The following is a 24,514-nucleotide window of genomic DNA, read 5'->3' as shown; positions in this document are numbered from 1 at the left end:
ATTATAATCAGAAAGATTAGTATGCAAATTTCTAACATGAACAAGATTGGAAGAATTTGTAAAAAAAAATCTTTAAATATTAAAAAAACCAATATACTCTCATAGGTGTCATCTGTTTAATACATGAGGGCCAGCGCAATCTTTAATAAAGTTCCCAAACATTTGAGAATGTATAGCAAGTTTTTTCTGATAGCCATAGTTAGATAATTAATTCTGATTAATTAAATATATATTAAATAATATATAATTATATAGTGCTATATAATTTTGTACATTAATTTTTACATGCAGACTTGCCATATGTACTACAAAGAATTTACCAGTTCTTGAAAAATTGGATAACTAAAAATATTATTTCCAGAAAGCTGAACATAATTAACCTGCTTTTTCATATTTATTTATGTTTTAAATATACCTACAGTAAAATGTCTCACGTCCAGTTCTCTGAGCTATAACTTACGCAGAGATTCTTCTAACCATCACAGGCAGGAAACAGCATGACTCCATCACCCCAAGGAATTCCTTCATGTTGACCCTTTGACGTCAGACCCTCTCTCCACCCCAAGCCCTGGGGACCACTGGTCTGGTCTCTACCTCTGCTGTCCTGGCTTTTTCAGAATGTCGTGTAAATGGGTTCACACGGTGTGTCATCTTTTGATTCCGGCTTCCGTCACTTAGCACACTTCCTGTGAGATGCATCCACGTTGCTGCCTGTCTTCTTCTGATGATTCTCTAAGTAGTGCTTTACAGCCCTCATATCACCGATACAACAATATTCATGTAGAAAGTGCAGCCATAAAAGAAGAAGGAAATAATGCCATTTACAGCAATACGGATGGTCCTAGAGATTATCATACTAAGTGAAACAAGTCAAAGACAAATACCATATCACTTATATCACTTATATGTGGAATCTAAGAAAGTGATACAAATGAACTGACTTATAAAACAGAAACAGACTCACAGACGTAGAAAACAAATTTATGGTCACCGAAGGGGAAAGGGGTAGGAATAAAATAGGAGTTTGGGATTAACATATACACACTACTCCATATAAAATAGATGAACAAGGTCCTACTGCATAGCACAGAGAACTATATTCAATTTATTGATTGACTGATTGGCGGCTCAGCTTGCGGGATCTTAGTTCCCCGGCCAGGGATCAAATCAGTGCCCCTGCAATGGAAGCGCAAACAGGACCGCCAGAGAAGTCCCTTCAATATCGTATAATAATCTATAATGGAAAAGAATCTGAAAAGGAATATATATATATGTATGTATAACGGAGTCACTTTGCTGTACCCCTGAAATGGATACAACATTATAAATCAGCTATACTTCAATTTTTAAAATAAAAATTAAAAAATAAAAGAAAGTGCAGGAGAGGGCTTCCCTGGTGGCGCAGTGGTTGAGAGTCCGCCTGCCGATGCAGGGGACATGGGATCGTGCCCCGGTCCGGGAAGATCCCACGTGCCGCGGAACAGCTGGGCCCGTGAGCCATGGCCGCTGCGCCTGCGCGTCCGGAGCCTGTGCTCCGCAACGGGAGGGGCCCGCGTACCGCAAAATAAATAAATAAATAAATAAATAAATAATAAAAAAAATAAAAAAGAAAGTGCAGGAGATACGGTGCAGCCGATTCAGCAGCACAGCTGAGTGGTCCGCGGTGTGAACACGGTCTCTGGGGCAACCAGCAGGTTTGCAGTCTGTTTCTTTCTAACAAAAGTGCCTGGTAGCAAAACCACAGTCGTTATTTGACCTATGGCTCCTCTGCCGAGCCATGGTCAAGGCTTCCCTGTTGCCCATCGACTGAAACCCAAACAACTCCTCAAACAAAATTCTCTCAGAGCGTTTTTTCGGTCTTATGTCCACCAGTTCCCTAAAATAACCTACTTTTCCGCCGAACTGGGCTGTTCATCTTCCCGGATTCTTCTACACTTCTCAGCCTTGGAACATCCTGCCTCTTCATGCTTCAAGGACCAGTTTCAGTGCCGTCTTTTACACACCATCTTTCCTAATCCTCCCTTTCATTCCTCAAGGCTGCCCCAAAGTGGACTTAATCTCCAGTTCACGTGGCATGTTTGGAACCTCTCTCAGGGCACTGTTCACACCCGGTCCCACCCCCTCCTCCCCTCCCCCTCTGCTGCTCTCCTGCCCCCACTGGGTCATCTGCTCCATCAGGGAAAGCTGTGTCTTTCTCATCTCTGGGAAACAGCACCCAGCATGGCATCTTCGACTATTATTAAGGTGACACTAAAGGGTCCTATTACAAAATAACTGCTTGGCCGTGGAAGACAGGAGAGAGAAAAGGGCAGACATCTGAAAATTGTCAGGAAAAGAAAAACTGAGAATTGTGACTCTAATGCCACTGGAAAAAATACTTTGCAGCATGTTCCTGCTAAAAGCATTATGACAGCAATTTCTGGATGAAAATTTTAAACTGGTAAAAAAGTGTAGGCCACTGGTGTTTTGTGGTTGTTTTTTTTTTTTTTTTTGGTTTGTTTGGGTTTTTTTTGCGGTACGCGGGCCTCTCACTGTTGTGGCCTCTCCCATTGCGGAGCACAGGCTCCAGACGCGCGGGCTCAGCAGCCATGGCTCACGGGCCCAGCCGCTCCGCGGCACGTGGGATCTTCCCGGACCGGGGCACGAACCCGCGTCCCCTGCATCGGCAGGCGGACTCTCAACCACTGCGCCACCAGGGAAGCCCAGGCCACTGGTATTTTATCTTCTATTAAATAGGAGGCTATATGTTCAAGACTCCTGGTCTCCTTAGGAGCCACACATGCCCGCCTCGTGAGACAAAAGAGTGTTCCTCACTGGAGGGACTCACAGAAGCTGGTTCTCCCAAGAATCGGAAAAGTGGGCTACACTTTCGCTTCTAAGACACCAAGTGAGCTGGTTGCCTATAACAGAGCGAGTCATGGCTCTCCCTCAGGTGGTTTATAAATACTGGATGGGCAGGAATCACATCTTAGGCTTTTTTTAACCTTGTATGGTGGCCACTGAAACGCTCCCGGTCCCAAGGTCCTCCTGGACGCCCATCACCCACACGTGCACACTCGTACACGCCGCACACGCTGACTCCTAAAATGTTTGGGCATTTGAAGTGCAGTCCCAACCATTTCCACTTCCTGGAGTGACACCCAGCTCCTCGGGGCTGTGTCCTCCCTCCCTTCCGACAGGTGTAAGTGCTCAGCGGATATCAGCTGGCACCTGTGAGAATGGCAATAGTCATCTTACAAAATCGACGGCAGCCAGGGAGATGAGGGGACAGGGTCCTAGCTCCAGATCCATCACTACCCGGACCCACAGCCTTGTGGAAGTCACCAGCCTGCCCAGGGCTCTGGTTTCCTTGCCTGTAAACTGACAGATGGTGTCAGGTGTGTTAGATCCACGCCTTATCCTGGCTCTCAGCTTGGGGCTCTCTCAGTGTGTGAGGGGTAGGTGCTTTCATGTTTGGGCTTGACCTTCATCCCCGTCTTGCTTCCTGTCTAGACAAAGCTGAGCCCAAACATGTGCTCAGCTGTCTTTTCCCCTCTCTGGCCTTTCCTGGAAATAGGAGTGCAGGAGGGCTCTAGTCTGACCGCCCCGCCGAGCCTTCTTTAGAGTAAATGATAGATGGAAAGAAGAGTCTGTTTCTTTTTGTCCTGTTTTCAATGACTTCCAAGTTAGAAAAATTGATGATAGGATGAGAGCCTCATCCATACTGAAGACACATAGCTCTCAGGAGCTTCCAGTGTTCACAGACCCTCAGTATCTCAGCTGTTAATAGATAATAAAAATGGTCAGAGCTTGAATTTACATTCAACAGTCCCTCTGACATGTCTGGGGCTCTACATGGATCACCATTCCCCCTTGTACTCGAGTCTGTCCTTGGGGGTGAATGAGCCTGCTGGGAGGAGCCATTAACTCCCGAAGGTGCCTCTGGGGATCGCTGAGCCAGCTGCCGTGCTCCTGCCCCCTCCCCCCATCACCTGGGAGTACGGGAGAGCTTTCTAGAGAGTGGGGTGGCAGGGGGCACACTGGGATGTGACCAGTCAGTGGCCCATAGACGGCCAGGGGCTACCCTGCACGCCCCACAAGCTCTCAAGCCTCCGCCCAAGGACTGGGTACCACTTTCCCATGTACCACTGAGTGGCTGAACTAAGCCAACACTTACTGTCCCTGGACTCAGAATCCCTGATAAGTGTATAAGCTTAACCAGATGCGTATATAATCATCCACACACGAGAGATCTACCCTCTGTGGTTACAGGACAAAGGCTGTGTCTTCAGACCTCTAGGATCCTTTAAAAGAGACGAAAGGTAGGGTTCTGATGACATAGAAACCTTCAAAAAGGAAGTTTAAATGTTTTGGTGCCCAGTGCTTTGAACACACTCTCTTGTCTAGTTCTCTTAACAGTGACCTCAGTACTTCGAGGAGTTGGTCCTGTCCACGTTTTCGACCGTCTCTAAAAGTAATAGGAATAATAAGAGCTAACATTTGTTGAGTAGCACCTCGATTACTAAGTGCTTTGATGCATTAGTTCGTTTCATGCTGAGAACAGAACTCTGAGGTCGGGGATTCTATTATTGGCCCCATTTTACAGATAGGAAAACTAAGCACAGAGAAGCCAAGTCGTTTGCTGAAGTCCACACAGCTGGCAAGGCATCCCAGCGCTCTGGGTTCCAGGGCCTGTCCTCAACCACGAAGCTCCAGGATCGGTGAGAGGCAGGGAGAAGGGCTCCCAGACTTGGCAAATGCACGCACAAGACACCCGGTTCAATGTGAATTTCAGACGAACAATGAATTATTTTAAGTGCAAGTATCTCCCTTGTAATACTTGGGATATACTTTTACGAAGAGAATTATTTGTTGTTTATCCAAAATTCAAAGTGGATTGAACAGCCTCTATTTTTTTTTTTTTTTAATTTTTTTGGCTGTGCCACATGGCATGTGGGATCTTAGTTCCCCCACCAGGGATCGATCCTGCATCCCCTGCATTGGAAGCACAGAGTCTTAACCAATGGACCGCCAGGGAAGTCCTGAACAGCCTATGCTTAAACGGGCAACTCTGTAGGGAAGGGATACCTGAGGGTTGAGCCTCAGCCTGTCTAATTCCAGAGAACCTTTTCAAATATGCTGCCATATTTGAATACATGCTTCTAACGGCAGAATCATGTCCCAGTCCTGATGCTGGACTCTGGTCAACCGCTGGAACGAAAAGGCAAGCGGGCTTGACCCTGCATTAACAACAGAAGACAGGCATCCCAAGGCACTGTGATTGTCAGTCCTTCTTAAAATTCATTCAAACTCTGTGCCTGGTTCATAAAAACTTGAGTAAAGATGTGAGGAGACGTTTTAAAAAAAGAAAGGATAAGAAACGGGTCATTTATTTTTATATTCAGGAATGCCATTTTCTCCTAGGTACTCTGATAAGAAAAGCCAGCAATGTTCTCCAAGTACTTAAAAGAGGCCAGCCAGGAGTAGGGATGAGAGCAAGGTCAGGAGAAAATGCAGGCAGACAGTAGACAGTAGCAAGAGGTCTTTCCTCCTCCCTCACCACCATTCCCACCCCGAGCCAGGAAGATGATCTTTCTATGTCTGCTCGCAGCACATGTCTGAGTGTTTACTCAGAACACATGCTCAGGCTCTAGACAACTACAGGAAAAGTGTAGGAATTTTTAAAAGTCACGTGCTTAGAGCATTTTCGATGACCTCTCTCGAACGTGAAATGGTGTGTGTTCATCATGATTCGGATGAATTTGTCTGTGTTCCCTCAAGGCTTGACATCACCCAGGTGAGTCAGCAGAAAACCAGCATCTTTACCACATTTACTATTTGCTGACAATCACCCCAGAAATAGCTGCCCTTGAGACACTATAAAAGCTTTCCTCTCTCCCTCTTAGGGCAAAACATTTTAGGGGAAGAAGAGAATCTTGGCCAAATCCTGGTGTTCTCAATAGGGTAACAATGGACATCCTTGGCCCGTTATAAGGAAGAAGCACATTACCCAGGGCCCCGTGATCTTAACCACACTCAGACTGGCCAGTTGAGTAGAATTCCATTCAAGGGCCTCCCCCTGGAGGGGGTTTCAAATCGTGGCTCCCTGACTGAATACAATACAAGACACTCGGGCTTTCTCTCTGGGCCTCAGTTTTCCCATCCCGCAAACTGAAACATAACCGTGGCTTCCACACGTCGCTGTGCAGGACAGACGGGCTGGCCCATGTGAAGTTCCCAGCACAGAGCCTGGACCGCATGACACTCCCCATGTGTTATCCTCACGGGTCATTTGACTGCATCAAAGCCCCCGTGTGCCCTCTCACTGGCTTCTCAGAAAAGCCTCCTTCTGCCGCTGGGTCAGGCCCTTTCAGCTCAACCGTGTCCTCGGGGTGACCAGGAGGGCTGGCAGGCGGAGCTACTATAAATTAACTCGTGGTAGGTAAGCACATCTGCGATTAGACTCAGTGTTCTTAATGAGTTCTCAAGCCGTAGGCTATACATTTCTTTTAAAACTCTGATGATTGGCACCGATATTTAGATATTTGAAATCTTCTAGGCTAATTAGTGAAAGAAACAGTAACTTTTTTTAATGAAGTATAGTGGATTTACAATGTTGTGTTAGTTTCAGGTGTACAGCAAAGTGATTCAGTTATACATATATACACATTCTTTTTCATATTCTTTTCCATTATGGTTTACCCCAGGGTATTGAATAGAGTTCCCTGTGCTCTACAGTAGGACCTTGTTGTTTATCCATCCTATATGTACTAGTTTGCATCTGCTAACCCCAAACTCCCACTCCATCCCTCCCCCAACCCCCTCCCCCTTGGCAACCACAAGTCTGTTCTCTGTGTCTGTGAGTCTGTCTCGAAACAGTAACTTTTTAAAGAAAGCTTACTTCGTCCCTGAGGCTGTTTCAGAGGAAAAGGATTTAGAAAAAAAAGATTCATTTCAAAAGGAATTTTCATCTCTTTGTCCGTTCGCTGAATACTTACACTTCCTCACACTAGTTAAATTAGACTTAAAATTAGATTTTCAGGGAAAAACAATTCTCTGCCTTTCATAACACTATTTAAAATGCAAATTACTTTGCAGACAAAAAGAATTGGAATTTTTGTAGCTTAAAAAATACTTGGAATTCCGGAGTCAACATCATATAAATAGGTGTCCATCTGGCCAACCTTATGATTGCCAATTTCTTCTCTTTCAATTTTTTTCTTTATGTTTAACAGGAATTTAAACAGCTCCCTCTTGTGGCCTAAAAAGCCATTGTCAACTCAGAGTTTGGTCAGCTTCGTAGGTCATTTTATTCACTGCACGTTTTCTTAATAAATTATATATTTGCTACAGTGGTGGGCAAGCAGCCAGGGGCTGGGATGGATGTTGTTGCCTGTGGCTGTAGCGTGTGTGGATGGAATCAGCGTTCCAGTTCCAGGCTGGGACTCCGGCATCGCGTTCTCGCTGCTTCTAATTCAGGGGCTGTGTTTCTCGAGAATGCTTTGGCCAGAGCAGCTCACGAAGGGGATTGTTGCCTTCAGGCACCGACTGAGCTGCATGGTGCTCAGAATTCCTGATGCCCAATCTACCCATTTTCAGCTGCAAAGCTTCAGATCATAAAGGTTTAAAGGGAAGTCCCCTGAGTACATTTTCTGGTACACGCTGTGATGTCCCTGAAACTTTAATCAGTTGTTCATTCCAAAAATATTTGGGGTTGGGGGGGCGGGCTGCCTGCCGGGCACTGTAGCAGATGCTGAGATGCAGGAAGCAAACCAGACACGCCCCTGTGATGGCGCAGCCTAGTGAGACGACGAATCGATGTTTAACGTGGGGCGTGGCCATCACTGTCCATGAAAACGACCTATTCAGTGTAGACGGGGCGTCAGGGAAGGTCGCGTCTCTGAGAAATGGCTGAGTAGGAATCTGCCAGATTAAGAAGGAAAAATAACAGGTGCCCACGTGGAGAAGCGGGTGGAGCTTGGCTCCTGAGAGACTGGGAGCGCGTGATGGGGGGGGGGGGGGCAGTATCAGGCCGAAGCCAGGTGCTTTGTGACCATGGGTGGACACATTCTCAGCTGAGAATGATTCCCAGAGGGACTTGCAGGAGGCTGAGAGTGGCCAGCACTCCTGGGGGCGGGGGGGGGAGATGGGGCATCATCCTGATGTACTGTGGTCTCTTTGAAAGGCCACGCTGGCTGCCTGAGCAGACAGGACAGGAAGGGAGCGGGGATGGAAGTGAGGACACTCGCCAAGGACCATGCAACATCCAGGCAGGATGGCCGGGGCCTAGGTGGTGTGTGCGGAGAGGGCAGGGGCACAGGTTTTAGGTCTACTTGGAGATCACATCAATAGGATTTGATGATGAAACCAAAATAAGGGGCGGAAGGGAGGTTTAAAATGACCCGCACACAGCAAAGACAGGGAATCACCCACCACTATGCACCACAGAAATAGGGATGAACCTCACACCCAAGGTTGAATGAAAGAGCCCGAAGACAAGCGGACACAGAAGACACCTCCAGGCAGCTCCCACCTCCTCCTGTCTCTGAAGCTGCTGGGTGCCCTGCACCGCCTATCTGGTGGCATCTTACAACCCTAAGGTCATCTGCCTTCCAAAATCACACCCAGGAGAACCCACATGGAAAATCAAAGCCCAAGGTGTGAACAGTAAGAGACAACAGACCCGTGAAGAGATTTCTGTGGAACTCCTTGGAGGTCCCAGGGGCTATTCAGATCAGGACACAAATGGAACATCCTTTCTGAGCATTATATTCAATGCCGCATAAGCTGGACGTTCTGACAGATTGAGGGAAGTGAAAAACAGAATTCATACATTCTTCTGTAAAGACGGACATGCTCGGTGTGAATATAAGATGAGGGACCCTCCGTGCCACGCAAACCGCGAGAAATATTACTTTAAATTTGCTGCTTGTTTTATGCCCTTTGTATCACACATCTTTTAGCTGCTGGTATTGCAATCAAAATAGATTTTCTGGCCCCAAAGCAGAAAGCTTCTCCTAGTCAGGAAAACAAGTGCCAGCCTTTTGGATTGCCTGGAAGCTAGAATTAGTTTGAATAAGGAGCCTAAGTCTCTCAGCTAAGGAAGCGTCTTTGAATGTGGGAGGTCGTCTGAGGACAGGATCTGAGAATTTCCTCTACAAGTATCTGGCAAGAAGCTGGGAGAAAACCAACAGGAAACGAAGTCTGACCCAGGGAGCTGGTGTGCACTGTGGGGGCTAAATTTGGTGATTCCCGTTGTCGACAAAAAATCAAATAACAATCAAGCTAAGAAGAAAGAAAAGAGAATTTTATTCGAGCCAAACTGAGGATTATAACCTGGGAAACAGATTCTCAGAAGCTCTGAGAACTGCTCCATTGATCAGGAATTAAAGATGCAGTTTTATACATTTTTGAGACAAAGAAATTACGTATCATATTGACAGGTTAGCATTGTATCCATAGTTCAATCAACAAAGTGTTTTTTTCCTTTTTTTCAATTATGCACGTACAGACAAGCCTTTGGTCAATGCCGCCCCTGGTACCCTTGTACGAGATGAAAAAGAAACATAGTAATCATAGAATGACAATATTACAATGCTGGCCTCTGAAGAAAGGGGCCAACTTTTTCCCACAGGTTGATTTCATCCTCCTGCTTTGAGGAGGTCTGGTTAATGTATAATGGTAGATGCACATCGCACATTGGGAAAAGCCTGCCCAAAGGGGGCATGTCATTTGTCTTCTTTTTTCTTCTTTCTGTCTTAGTTTGATTGTCCTGCCACAGAATATCAATGGTTTTCCTCATCACCTTCGAAGGTAAATGAGAGGATAGTGTTTAAGCAAAATTGTTTTATTTGTTCTGACAGTTCCCACGCTGAGTCATGAACTTTTATCACCTCAGTCCCATAAAGGCGAAAAACGATCTTTGTTAGGGCAGGAGAGCAATGGTCCTCCATCTGCCTTAGATGCGGTATCACATTGACCATTTTCAGATTTTGAGGCATTTGTTTCATTCTTCAATATTTATTCTCAGGGAAAAGAGAAAAGCAAGACTGTAAATCCTCAAAGAGAAGACCAGAAGACTTCACAGTCGGAGAGAGAAAACCATACCATGACCCCATTTTACTACAGAGCATGAACCACCACAGGCTTGAAACTGCACTTGCTGACTTTACAGCGGGAAGCAGCAAAGTGGATTGGAGAAGCAGTGGACACTGGCGGCCACCCTAATCCCCCCACCTGGGGCTGAAGCCACCTGCACTCCCCACCCCCATCTCCCCCCCCAGGAGTGCTGGCCACTCTCAGCCTCCTGCAAGTCCCTCTGGGAATCATTCTCAGCCGAGAAAGGCCAGCTCACTCGCTTCCTGAGATCAGCCTGCACCGAGACTGGTCAATGTGGGGTGTAAAAGTTCACACACACACGCGCACACACATACACCCCGCGAAATTCGAGAAAATTTAAAAGGCTTCCGTGTCAGTGCTCCTGACGGGGTCAGCCGACGCCTTCGGCAAGATTTCACTAGAGTCCACCTTCACCTTTGCTCGACCATGCTCCCTTCCCTCTGCAGACAGGCGTAAACCCTGATGAAGGTTCTGCCGGCTGAACACCGCCTGCAACGTCGCAGTGACCGACCCGGCGTGTTGATTCGTTTCTTTGTTTTCCTAGATCTAGGGGTGAAGGTTGGGGGTTCTGGGGTCTGACTCCCAATCATCTTTCATCTTTTTTTTTTCCCTGGGGAATTTGAAGGGCTGTCATGACAAGAGGTTCCATTTCGGAAAACATTCAGAATCCACTTCATGTGACTACGAACCAAGGCAGTCCTCAGTGTATCGATTAATCTCTGTAGCCACAAGCAATCGAGGCATAAGATACCGCCCGCCCCCTGGAGCTCTCTCTTCCTCTCAGGACAAGAAATTTCTAGCTCTCCTCCTTCCCCCATGATTGGCCAACCCCTTTATTCTCCTTTATTAAAGAAGAGTATGTGGGACTTCCCTGGTGGCGCAGTGGTTAAGAATCCACCTGCCGATGCAGGGGACACAGGTTTGAGCCCTGGTCCGGGATGATCCCATATGCCTCAGAGCAACTAAGCCCGTGCGCCACAACTACTGAGCCTGCGCACCTAGAGGCCAAGCTCCGCAACAAGAGAAGCCACCGCAACGAGAAGCCCGCGCACCGCAACGAAGAGTAGTCCCCGCTCGCCACAACTAGAGAAAGCCTGCACGCAGCAATGAAGAGCCAACGCTGCCAAAAATAAATTTTAAAATGTATAAATAAATAATACCAAAAAATGAAGAGTACACTACCCAAAAGTATGCAGACATCAGTGAAAACATCGGGATACAGAGCTGTTCACATTTCTCCTTCTTCAGCATTTTCACAATGGTAAGAATAAAAGATCTGTGGAAAGCATTTCCTTAATTAACAGCCGTACATTGAACACCTCCTTTGCACTCCTGTGGTTTAGAGTTCGGGAAAGAAAAGAGACAGTCTGACCCTCAGGAGTTTAACATCTGGTGCAGAGAATCTCAACCCTATCAAACCCAGCACTCCTTCTTAAAACAAATATTTTGTATTGCCACCATCATGATTCTGATGCAAAATCCATAAGTAGTTTACCTACAAATTCAAAAACCCATTATAATGCCCTAATTGAAAAGTATAACATACATTTATAATATAAATTATAAACTATGTATTTTAGTTATAAACAAAAAGGAAGTTGTAATTTTCTTAATGTAGTTCAGTGTGTAGCTACTACAGAAATACTCAGTTGCTGTGCCTTAAAATAGCACCTGCCAATCATTGTGATAATCAGGACTTCCAGAAATTTTCTAAAATGCTACCAAGAGCTGTTCTGCCTTCCCTAAAAATCACTAATCATTTAAGAGAAGAAAAGGAAACTGTTTGCTACATATTTAAAAGGTGGTATCTACTTCTAATATTTCAAGAATCATGCTTGAGCGTATGTATTTTTATTCTAATTAGAACAAGACTAGACAAGAACAGCATTTTCAAGTAACACCCTGTTAAGGGCTCAGTGTGTCCCCACAAAATCCGTATGTTGATGCCTTAACTGCTCTAGCTCAGGATGTGACTATATTTGGAGACGGTGCCTTTAAAGAGGTAATTAAGTTAAAGTGAGGTCATATTACATCTAGTGTCCTTACAAGAAGAAGATTAGGGCACAGAAAACATGGCAGAAGGACAGCCATGTGCGGACACGGTGAGAAGGCAGCCATCTGCAAGCCAAGGAGAGAGGCTTCCAAAGAAACTAAACTGCCTGCAGCTTGGTCTTGGACTTCAGCCTCCAGAATTGGAGACAATACATTTCTGTCATTTAAGCCACTCAGTCTGGGGGATTTTGTTATGGCAGCCCTAGCAAACAAATCCACACCCCTAGGTGGGACTTGGGAGGGGACAGCAGCCCTGGGTGCCCTGCCCAGAACTGGTACAAGGAAGCAGGAAGAAGAGGAGGATGAAGAGGGAGCCCTTGAGCAGAAGCAACAGAGCAGGAGGGCTGAATAGCTTTTGTGTTGAAAGAACTGCGTTGCCTGCTCGCTTAATTTCGCATTGTGTGCCACATTTGGGAAAAGAGAGGCACGATCCTCACAGAGGAGTCTGTTAACAATCATCTCTCTGTCAACGCAGTAAAAGAGAGCAGTTGCGAGCAAAAACCCAATTCTCAATTGCATTCTCAAAATGTGCTCTATGCAGAAATGCATAAGGGCAGTTGGGCAAGTAAGTGTCTCACATGTGCATGGGTAGCAAAAGTTTGCTCCAACAAAATGGGGACAAAATTACTCTTGTTGAATAAATGAATGAGGATCCATCTGGAAAGACCTGTCTTTCATTTCTGCGTCTGTTCTACCACATGTTCATCTCCACGCGCATGTCTGATGGTACTCAGACCCACTAGACTGCCGCTGCATCCTGTGTCTGTTCACCATCCCTGCCGAGTCACAACAGAGCTGAGTTCACAAATGAAAAGAATCTTTTTCTTACAGTCAGCTTTCCTGTGAATCCTCACTCCTTGTTTCAGTATTACTGACACGGCAGCAATGTCTCGCCTGATATGTAAAAAGTCCACACCAGCCACCTTCCAAGGGAAGGTGTGGAGAAGTAAGGGGAACGAAGCGGATGGGACACATCCCTCCTCGTGGGGGAAGTAGCACACAAACAGGAAGAGCGTGGATGCCACGTGAACTGTACAGAGGAAATGTCTTCTCCCTGGCACTAATTTATTTATATTTAGTAAGGCTTTACTGTGTTGTGGACTTTGCTAAAATACTGCAGAAATACCAAGAAATGATCATCTACCTGGAAAGACAGCACGAGCATAGAAAGCAGTCATCTAGAGGGCGGTTAGGGGCTGAAGTCTGAGACGCTGAGCGGGACCTGCCCTGCCTGGGGCACCCGAGGTCAGTCCTCAAGCCCAAGCCAGCTCCTTCTTTCAGTAAGAACACAGGACAGGAGCACACCCAGGTCCCTTCGTACCTACAGAGCATTGAGGTGACGCCTGTCAGAGGAAATTACATCATCAGCCAGCACAGAGCATCACTATTGCTCCGGTATTATCTCGGCCTCGTTAACGGTATTTGTGTCTGTGTATTTTATTAATTGTCTTTTATTAATGAGTAATATTGTGTGTGGGGGGGGCAGTGGGGAGATTGAGGCAGCTTCCACGGGAAAGACCCCCCAAGCCGTGAGTAGAGGCAATGGGTGAATAGCTTCCCAGCCTGGTTTCCGGTTCCCATAGACACGACCAAAACTATGTTTAAAACGCAAATGTTTAGGAGAAAACGGCATGGTTTAGGAAGGAGGGGAAGCTAAGAAAGCAAGAAAAGAAGAGTCTCCAAGAGTCGATCGATTTCATGAGATCTCTTCTACTGGGGTAACTGGAGCCTCCCAAGGTCTGCCAGCCTTTCATCTGGATGGGCCGTACAAGTTAGAGATCAGGGCAAACTGCTCCCAGCCTGCTCTTGTAAGCCGTGTGGCTCCGCGTGCAGAGCAGCCCTCCGTTCACACTCCACGGCCCTCGCCGGCAGCATCGGGGCTGGGCCCTCGTGGAGTCGGCACTGTCTCCCAAGGAGGGACCCCTGGGGCCTTTACAGCCTGGGGTCTTCACTGCACCACAGTAAGTCGCGTTGCTCCAGGTAACAGGCAGACAGATCTTTTCCCTCTCTGGGTCACACTTTTTCGGCTGAGGATAAACACAGGGCCGCCGTGCCCCGGTGTCGCGCAGTCCTCTCTCTGCCAGCTCGACAGGCGTCCAGCACGCAGGGCTGGAGAGACACAGCCACGTTAACAGCTGACACTTACAGCACGTGATCCACGCCACACTCTGCTTGAAGTGGGCTACACAGGTCAACTTAAGAGCCCCCTGAGAGGCATGCAACTGCCAACACCCCCAGGGGTAAAAGGAGATGGAGCGGCTTGTCCGAGATTGTCACCAGCCACTAGGCAGTAGAGCTGGGGGACCTGACCCCAGGCAGGTCCTCTGGCCGCAGAATCTGCGCTCTGATCCATCAAGCTGCCCTCATCCTTCCATCCTTCCCTGAGGCTCCGCAGACACCACTCTCCTCCAGACAAATCCCCGATGAGAATACACTTCTTGGGAGTTGGCTCAAGCTGGGGCCCCTGCCCCACTAGCATCTTGCAAAGTTTATTTTTCCCATCACAGTTTAAAAGCAGGGCTCCTGCGCTCGCTTCAGCAACACTTCTGCTAAAGTGGAGGTGATACAGAGAAGATTAGCGTGGCCCTTGCGCAAAGATGACATACGAATTTATGAAGAGTGCCATATTTTTGTTCCGACGTTTTCTTAGGTCAGTCTCCCGAGGCAATAGAAATAAAAACAAAAATAAACAAACGGGACCTCATCAAACTTACAAGATTTTGCACAGCAAAGGAAACCATAAAAAAAAAAAAAATGAAAAGACAACCTACGGAATGGGAGAAAGTATTTGCAAAAGATGCGACCAACAAGGGCTTAATCTCCAAAATATACAAACAGTTCATACAACTCAACAGCAAAAAACCAAACAGCCCTACCCAAAAACGGGCAGAAGACCTTAATAGACATTCCTCCAAAGAAAACGTGCAGATGGCCAGCAGACACATGAAAAGATGCTCAGCAACACTAATTATTAGAGAAATGCAAATCAAAACTACAGTGAGGTATCACCTCACACCAGTCAGAATGGTCTTCATTAGAGAGTCTACAAATAGCAAAATGCTGGAGGGGGTCTAGAGAAAAGGGAACCCTCCTACAGTGTGGGTGGGAATGTAAGTTGGTGCAGCCACTATGGAGAACAGTATGGAGGTTCCTTAAAAAACTCAAAATAGAACTACCATATGAGCCAGCCATCCCACTCCTGGGCATATACCAGGGGAAAACTATAATTCAAGAAGATACATCACCCCTATGTTCATAGCTGCACTATTTACAATAGTGAAAACACAGAAGCAACGTAAGTGTCCATCAGCAGGTGAGTGGATAAAGAAGATGCAATATATATATAGAGAGAGAGATAGATAGATACACACATACAATGGAATATTACTGAGCCATAAAAAAGAATGAAATTATGCCATTTGCAGCACCATGGATGAAACTAGAGGTTATCATACTAAGTGAAGTAAGTCAGAAAGAGAAAGACAAATGCCATATATCATTTATACGTGGAGTCTAAAATATGGCACAAATGAGCCTATCTACAAAACAGAAACAGACTCACAGGCACAGAGAACAGACTTGTGGTTGCCAAGAGGGAGGGGGGAGGGGGAGGGATGGACTGGGAGTTTGGGGCTAGTAGATGCAAACTGTTACATTCAGAGTGGATAAACCACAAGGTCCTAATGGAGAACACGGAACTATAGTCAGTATCCTATGATAAACCATAATGGAAACAGAACTACAGTCAATATCCTATGATAAACCATAATGGAGAATATGAAAAAAAGAATGTGTATAACTGAGTCACTTTGCTGTACAGCAGAGATAGGCATAGCATTGTAAATCAACTATACTGCAATTTAAAAAAGAGAGAGAGGGTCTTCCCTGGTGGCACAGTGGTTAAGAATCCACCTGCCAATGCAGGGGACATGGGTTCGAGCCCTGGTCCGGGAAGATCCCACGTGCCACGGAACAACTAAGCCCATGCGCCACAGCTACTGAGCCTGCATTCTAGAGCCCACAAGCCACAACTACGGAGCCTGTGTGCCACAACTACTGAAGCCTGCATGCCTAGAGCCCATGCTCCGCAACAAGAGAAGCCACCACAACGAGAAGCCCGCGCACCACAACCAATAGTAGCCCCAGCTCGCCGCAACTAGAGAAAGCTTGTGTGCAACAATGAAGACCCAACACGGCCAAAAAAAAAAGAATCCACCTGCCATTGCAGAGGACACGGTTTCGAGCCCTGGTCCGGGAAGATCCCACATGCTGTGGAGCAACTAAGCCCATGCTCCACAACTACTGAAGCCCACACACCTAGAGCCCGTGAGCCACAACAAGAGAAGCCACCACTTGCCACAGCTAGAGAAAACCCGTGCGCAGCAACCAAGACCCGACGCAGCCAAAAATGAATAAATAAATTTTTATAAAAAGAGAGAGAGAAAAAAAACCCACAGGTCTCTCAAGTTCCAGTGCCGTGCATTCAGCCATTAGCTCCCACTAATAGCTTGAGCTTGCTTTATATGTCGTATTTCCAGCTGTTCTCTTAGCAGTGATAAATTATCACTGAAGGACAGGAGACTTTGGAAAGGGGGACACTACTCAGAAGTTACAAATTCAGGGCTCTAAAGTGGGAAGTCATGGGTGACAGTGGACTGGAGAGGCAATGACAAGGCAGAGATGAGAAAGAAGCTCAGGACTTCCCTGGCGGTCCAGTGGTTAGGCCTCCGCACTTTCACTGCAGAGGGCCTGGGTTCAATCCCTGTTCGGGGAAGTAAGATCCTACAAGCCAAGTGGTACAGCCAAAACAAAAAAGAAAAGGAAGCTGGACAAATAACAAATGTTAATGAGGATATGAGGAAAAGGGAACCCTCCTGCACTGTTGGGGAATGTAAGTTGGTGCAGCCACTGTGGAGAACAGTAGGGAGGTTTCTCAAAAAACTAAAAGTAGAACAATGACCCAGCAATTCATTCCTGGGGATATATCCGAAAAAAACAAAAACACTAATCCAAAAAGATACGTGCACCCCAATGTTCATAGCAGCAGAATTTACAATAGCCAAGACATGGAAGCAACCTAAATGTCCATTGACAGATGAATGGATAAAGAAAATATGGTACATATATACAATGGAATATTACTCAGCCATGAAAAAGAATGAAATTTTGCCCTTTTGCAGCAACATGGATGGACCTGGAAGGCATTATGCTAAGTGAAATAAGTCAGAGAAAGACGAACATTGTATATCATTTATATGTGGAATTTAAAAAAATACAACAGGGCTTCTCTGGTGGCGCAGTGGTTGAGAGTCTGCCTGCCGATGCAGGGGACACGGGTTCGTGCCCCGGTCCGGGAAGATCCCACATGCCGCGGAGCGGCTGCGCCTGTGAGCCATGGCCACTGAGCCTGCGCATCCGGAGCCTGTGCTCCGCCGCGGGAGAGGCCACAGCAGTGAGAGGCCCGCATACCGCAAAAAATAAATAAAAAATAAATAAAAATTTAAAAATACAACAAACTAGTGAATATAACAAAAAGACGTACTCACAGATATTGAGAACAAACTAGTGGTTACCACTGGGGAGAGAGAAGCGGGGAGGGGCAACATAGGAGTACAGGAGTAAGAGGTGCTAACTATTTGGTATAAAATAAGCTACAAGGACAGAACTGTACAGCCCAGGGACTATAGCCAATATTTTATAGTAACTATAGATGGAGTATAACCTTTAAAAATTGTGAATCACTATATTGTACACCTGTAACATATTCGATATAATATTGTACATCAACTATACTTCAATAAAAAAAAAAAAGAAACGGAAGCTGGAGAGATGACAAAACAACCATCCTCAACTTAGTTTCTACCTTTGGCCGCTGAACTAGTGTTTGCTATGATGCTACAGTGAAACCTGGGTTCTGTAATTATTACCCAAATCCCTAGGCATTACAGGAAAACAGTCTACCTAGTTCCTATCTCTGCCAGCCCTCAAAATGTACCTTTTCCTCCCCAAGCCAATATCAACGGCACCTAATTGAGAGTTCACAATTTCACGTGGAATAATTTGTGAGTGCTGGGGGGGGGGGTCTCAAATGGATATCAGGTGCAGCTAACACGCATAATAAAATCTCAAGGGCTTGCCAACTAGAGGTGTAACCTATAAACTGGTTCTAATAGCAGTTCATTCTGTGACAGACACTGCATGATGAAAGCATCCCACAGAATAAAAGAGCTTCTGTTTGCACAGAATACCATGGCAACTGGCAATTGCGTCCCGATAGAAACATTAGGATAAAAGCAATCTAACAGAGATTTGGAAGGATCAGAACTTCCCTGAGAGCCTGGTCCGTTGGAGGGTTTGCTCCTGGCTTGAGCTGTGAGGTCCAAGAAGCAAAAGCTGGGCAGTGACTTGGGGAGGGAGCTCACGGGAGATGGCAGGAGGTTGTCACCTGGGGGAGAGAGAAGTAAAAGCCCAGGGTCTCGGAAACCACCACATCCTCTGCAGCGGCCAAGGCAGCTGGAGAGATGGAGGTGGTAATAGCCGTGAGACCGTGGGTAAGGGGACGGTCTTCCCTCTCATTCCCCACCCTGCAAACGCTTCTATCTCTCGCTGCTGTTCCACTGGCCAAGGCCACACTGAGTCAGCTCGTGAACCTGGTACCTTGCAGCAGGCCTCCTGGTGTGAAACCCCACCTGACCATTCAGATCCACTCTCGGGGCAGGCTCTTCCTCTTGCATTTGGACAAAAATTCTTACAGTCACCCTCAGATATCCAAAAGCCTCCAGCAATGTTAAGTCATTAAAAATTTGTTTCGATTCAGTGACGACTATATCCAGTCTGGTGCAATGAGTTAAAATTTCAATCTTCGTTCAGAGTTAACATCTTCTCTCTCAGCTAAGGTCTGACACGGCCAAGTGGACCTGGGGCTTCTCTCTCCTTGGCCTCTCATTCCCACACCTGGTCACCCACTCACTCAGGTGCCTCTGGGTCCCCAGGAGCTGGATCCCAGCCCCAGTTCTCCAGATATGTGAGTAATGGATTAAGATCGCTACTGGTTTCTGACCACCTACACCTTTGATTGACTCGACAAATTCATTAAAATATCCATTTGACTTAATAAAAATTTACAGGATAACACTGTGCTGGATACTGCATGAGACACTCCCTGCCATCCAGAAACTTTGCCTCTAGTTCTGATGAGAAAACATGTACACAAATAACCAGACCACAGGGCCGCGTAGACTATGGCCCCATTGGTCATGAGCACAGTAAGTGCTACAAGAAATTAGCAAAGGAAACTATCCTTTCCAATATGGCTCATCGGAGAAGACTTTATGAGGGAGTGGGATGTGAATTTGAGATGTGAATGCTGTGTAATAATAATAGCTCAATATGGTGTTTTACATGGATATTACCCCTTAATCCCTTCAACAACCTTGTGAAGGGGGTACTATTATTATCTGTAGTTACCGCTGAGAAAATTAAAGCCTGGTGATATCAAGTAATTTGTCTAAGTTCTCATAGCTGGGAAGTGAAGGATCAGAGATTCGAACCAACATTGTCCGTTTCTGAACCCTGGAGAGAACTTTCCAAAATGGGAGGTGGAGGTGGAATAACAGACAAAGGAACAAAGTGAGGAAAGGAGAACGATGGCTCAGGTGTGGCTTATCTGATAGTTGACCAAAGGGGTCACCTCAGCAGGAGCGACGAAGATAGTCTCGGGGTTAAACAGGGCAGTGGACTCCACCCTCTCCACTCTAAGAGCAGCCTTTAAGAACTCTAGGGCTTCCCTGGTGGTGCAGTGGTTAAGAATCTGCCTGCCAACGCAGGCGACACGGGTTCGATCCCTGGTCCGGGAAGATCCCACATGCCATGGAGCAACTAAGCCCATGCACCACAACTACAGAACCTGCAAGCCACAACTACTGAATCCCGTGTGCCTAGAGCCCATGCTCTGCAACAAGAGAAGCCACGGCATTGAGAAGCCCGCACACCACAACGAAGAGTAGCCCCCGCTTGCAGCAACTAGAGAAAGCCCGCGCTCAGCCATGAAGACCCAACGCAGCCATAAATAAGTATAAGTAAGTTTTTTTCAAATTGTATTAAAAAAAAAAAACACCTCTAACCGAAGAGCGTGTCTGGAAGATATGTGTCCCATTTGCGAGCTCCCAGCGCCCCTGGTGCTGTCTACGTGACAGGTTTTTCCTGAGCTCCTGCCTGGGTTTACTTCTTTATTTCCTATGGCAGCAGGATTTGATCTGACAGCCCTGTACAGGAGGGTCTGTATCTGCACAGTCCTGTGTTCATGCACCTGGGCGGCTCATGCTGGTTCCTCTCCTTTTCCTCAACCCAGATAAATAAAAATGCCAATCAGAAGTGTCCAGTAGGGGGCTTCCCTGGTGGCGCAGCGGTTGAGAGTCTGCCTGCCGATGCAGGGGACACGGGATCGTGCCCCAGTCCGGGAAGATCCCACGTGCCGCGGAGCGGCTGGGCCCGTGAGCCACGGCCGATGAGCCTGCGCGTCCGGAGCCTGTGCTCCGCAACGGGAGAGGCCACGACAGTGAGAGGCCCGCGTACCGTAAAAAAAAAAAAAAGAAAGAAAATAGTGTCCAGTAGGGCAGGCTGCTTTGGTTTAATCTTCTGGTGTGTTTAGAGGGTAGGTTCGGTGGGGAGAGACATGAGCGATACAGGAAAGAATAGACTCAGACTAGGGAATTCAACAGCGGGATGATCTAGAGGGTGGATCCATCAAAACTAAGAAAAATCAATTCATCTGCCCAAAGCCAGTCACGATTTTCAGTGAGTTCTCAGTAGCCACAAAATGCCTTTTTTATTTTTTTAAAAAAGTCTGTATTACCTATTGTCATGTTTGGTGATTTATAGAGTTATTTCATTGTGAAATGATGAGACTAGTGATTTTTCTTTCAAAATCAGCAGCTCACACGCTGCTCCTTCATCCCCCCTACGTGACCATCTCTCCCCTGGTCTGGGCTCATGTGCTTTAATCCACAAACACAGTCACATTTGTCACCAAGAGCTTGCATTTACCAGACTCCCTAGCTACTACTTTTTTCTCCAAATTAAAAAGAGACAAATAAAATGGTAAGTGCAGCCCTTGACAGCTACAAGAGAGTGAGCTAGAACTTCAAAACTGGGGGTGTCCCGGTTACTGCTGGGTCTGCCCCTGTGTTGTAATGCCTATAAGGGTTCCTGTCAATGAGGTCCAGGAGGAAATTCCAAAAGCATCAGGCAGTACAATAATTTATACTTTCCATGTGGTTTTCCCCGTTTCTCAGAAGAGGTGTGGTCTCAGGTTTTGGATTCTCTTCTCAGGCATGTCTTTTTGATATAGTAACGTTTGGAACCTTGCTTTTCATCTCCAAGAAGAGCAGCAAATGTGCATGAAATGCCCCTCTAGGAGTTGCAGACTGGTGTGCTGATAAGCTCTGTAGTAAAGAATTGCACTCAATTTTGTTCCTCCTGGAGGTCCCGATAATTTTCTTCCGGTAATAGCTATTGTCATCTTGTAGAACATGCTAGGAAGCACTGTGAAAGTGAAGGTATGCAGCATCTGGACCATCAGACTGGATTATAATAAAAGTCTTTTCATTGGACAGGAAGAAAAGTAATGGATAGTGCATAACAAAAAGTGGTTCTTTTTCATGCGACACCTGTAAATGAGCTGCATATCCTGAATATAAACAGTTGCTATGAATTTTAAGATGCCCGAGATAAAAATAAAATAAATAAACCAGAGCTTATCAATTCAAGTCTCATTTTCATGCTGTTTCCCACAGAAATACACTCTAGGCTTCCAGAAAAATCTCTGGACTTTTCAAATGAACATTCTGAATGTAGCCGAGCTCTATGCCCTGGCTCCTTATTTCACCTGTATAAATAGGTATGACCCACTGAAAACTGCAGAGATGCAGTTATGTGCCAGGAAAGTACAATTGCAGTCGTTTTTTTTCCCTGGAAACTGGGATGGAGCCCTCCAGTGGCTAATTTAATCAAGCAATGATTCCTACCTAAGCAGAAAAGCATGCAAAGAAGCAGCCGCACTGCAGCTGTAGCCATGACAAGGTGCTCTGAGTCTAAGAGACCTAGGAATAAACAGCCCTGTGACAAATACGCATTTCCCTGGGAAGAGGAAATAAAGCCTGAGGACAGAAGGAACACAGTTTACCTCCTTACTTTGTGGGTGGCCTCTGAAGCCATTCTCATCAATTTCATGGTGGTGATTTACGAAAGGAAAAGGCCTGGAATTCGGTGCCGCATCAACAGTTAGAGAATATTTGTGCCTAAAAAGAGGAAAACCACCTATTTCCATGACTCAAATGTCCCAAATGTTAAGTGATAAAGAATTTTCCATTTATCCAGAAATAATTTATCTGGCAGGTGCTGCTATAGGTTGACTGATTATGTGCCCACAAATTCATATGTTAAAAATCTAACACCCATTGTGATGCTGTGAGGAGGTAGAGCCTTTGGGAGGTCATGAGGTCATGAGGGCAGAGCCCTTATGAGGGAATTAGTGCCCTTATGAAAGCGACCCCACAGAGCTCCCTCGCCCCTGCTGCCGATGCGGGTGCAGGTACAGTGAAAAGACAGCCGTCAGCTAGGAGGAAGGTCCTCAGCAGACACGGAATCTGCCAGTGCCATGATCTCGGGCTCACAGCCTCCAGAACTACAGGAATAAATGTCTGTTGTGTATAAACCACCAGTTCGTGGGCTTTTGTTATAGCAGCCCTAACCGAGTAAGGCAGACGTTGGTACCGAGAGTAGGATGCCGCTGTAACAAATCCACAAGAATGTGGAAGATGCTTTGGAATGGGGTAATGGTGAGAGGCTGGAAGAGCTTGGAGGTTCCTGCTGGAAGAAGCCCAGTTGCCATGAACAGACCACGAAGGGCGATTCTGGTCAGAGACCAGAAAGAAAAGAATAGACTTCTAGAGAAGGCCTCAGTTTTTTAGAGAATACCTAAGGAATCCTGAACAGAGTTTTGGTGGGAATATGGACAAGGAAGCCCATTCTGATGAGATCACAGATGGAAGTGACAAACAGATGACTGAGTGATGGAGGAGAGGCCAACCTTGTTACAAAGTAGCAAGGAGCTTAGAGGAATTACGCTTACCTCGGAGGCTTTTGTGGAAGGTACGGCTTTTGAGGGGTGAAACTGGGTATTTGGCCAAGAAAATTTCCAAGTGTCAGAGAAATTGCCCGATGCCTCTTGACTGCTTATAATAAACTGCAAGGAGAGGGCTTCCCTGGTGGCGCAGTGGTTGAGAGTCCGCCTGCCGATGCAGGGGACACGGGTTCGTGCCCTGGTCCGGGAAGATCCCACATTCCGCGGAGCGCCTGGGCCTGTGAGCCATGGCTGCTGAGCCTGCGCGTCCGGAGCCTGTGCTCCGCAATGGGAGAGGCCACAACAGTGAGAGGCCCGCGTACCGCAAAAAAAAAAGCAAGGGGAGAGACATGACAAAGATGGAATTGTTGATCAATTATTGTGAGAATCAGGCCTGCCCCTCCCATCACAGGCCCTGAGAGCAAGGGCCTGGGGTCCACCGATTTCAAAGGAGGGGCTCTGCCCCACCCCCCTGCACTCCATCACCCCCTGGTGGAGCAAAGCTATGGGGACATAGCTGCCTCCTCCCAGACTTCAAAGGATACCTCCAAGAGGCTTAGGTCCAGGCAGAGAACCGAGCGGGGAGTGGGGCTGCTGCTGAGAGCCCCCGCTAGGGCCACGCCAGCGGGACAGCAGAGGGGAGCCAGTGGACTCAGCTGTGGTGTGGTGAGTTCCCGTAGAGAGAGCCGCATGCCTGGGCTCCCACCCAGCAAAGTCCCCGGGGCAGGCCCTCTAGAGCCCTGCAAAGGGGGGCTCCAGAATCCCTGTCCCAGTGTGTCTGGAAGGCAGAACCTCGTGAGATGGGCCAGAGGCCAGAACACTGAGCCCAAGGTTATCCCTGAACCTTGAGGTGTGACCCACCCTTGCCCTGTTGGATTTTGGAGGTGCTGGGCGCTCTGTCCTTCCTATGTCTGTACTATGCCTGCCTCACCACTGTGGCTTGGAACCAGAGATTCACGGCTAGAGAGGAATTGGAGTCTCCCCCACATCTGCTTTCGATGGTATTTAGAGGAGAATTTGGACTGAGACTTTTGAGTTGATGACAGACCAGAAGGATATGAACTTGCTGAGGGGGCAAAGGCTAAACAAACCAAGACAGCGGGCCTCGGTTTATCCAAGATACAGCTCAAAACCAGAAAGTAGTAACAGGGAAAAAAAATACTGTTCTGAACTTGACCTGTTGAATGCCACTCCTCATCAAGGAACAGAAAGGGCCCTCGCTGTCCTGCCTGCCGAGAAGCG

At 46.9% G+C, this 24,514-nt stretch overlaps 1 protein-coding gene and 1 non-coding gene across 2 annotated transcripts in view; both read left to right on the top strand.

Moving 5' to 3' along the window:
• The first annotated feature begins 10,444 nt into the window (after positions 1 to 10,444).
• The window catches only part of HPF1 (histone PARylation factor 1), a 41,983-nt gene continuing 27,913 nt past the window's right edge, over positions 10,445 to 24,514 (top strand). The window contains exons 1-2 of the mRNA XM_065879412.1: positions 10,445 to 10,449; positions 12,399 to 12,407. The gene's annotated coding sequence lies outside the window, so the exon portion shown is untranslated. The remainder of the gene's footprint in view (positions 10,450 to 12,398; positions 12,408 to 24,514) is intronic.
• Positions 14,676 to 14,782, top strand: LOC136125273 (U6 spliceosomal RNA). The gene has a single exon (XR_010656036.1). It is a non-coding gene; the product is annotated as a U6 spliceosomal RNA (small nuclear RNA).

Source organism: Phocoena phocoena, chromosome 6 (assembly GCF_963924675.1).
Source record: "Phocoena phocoena chromosome 6, mPhoPho1.1, whole genome shotgun sequence".
NCBI lineage: Eukaryota > Metazoa > Chordata > Mammalia > Artiodactyla > Phocoenidae > Phocoena > Phocoena phocoena.
The sequence above is the reverse complement of the archived record's forward strand: the minus strand, read 5'-3'. Positions and strand labels throughout refer to the sequence as shown.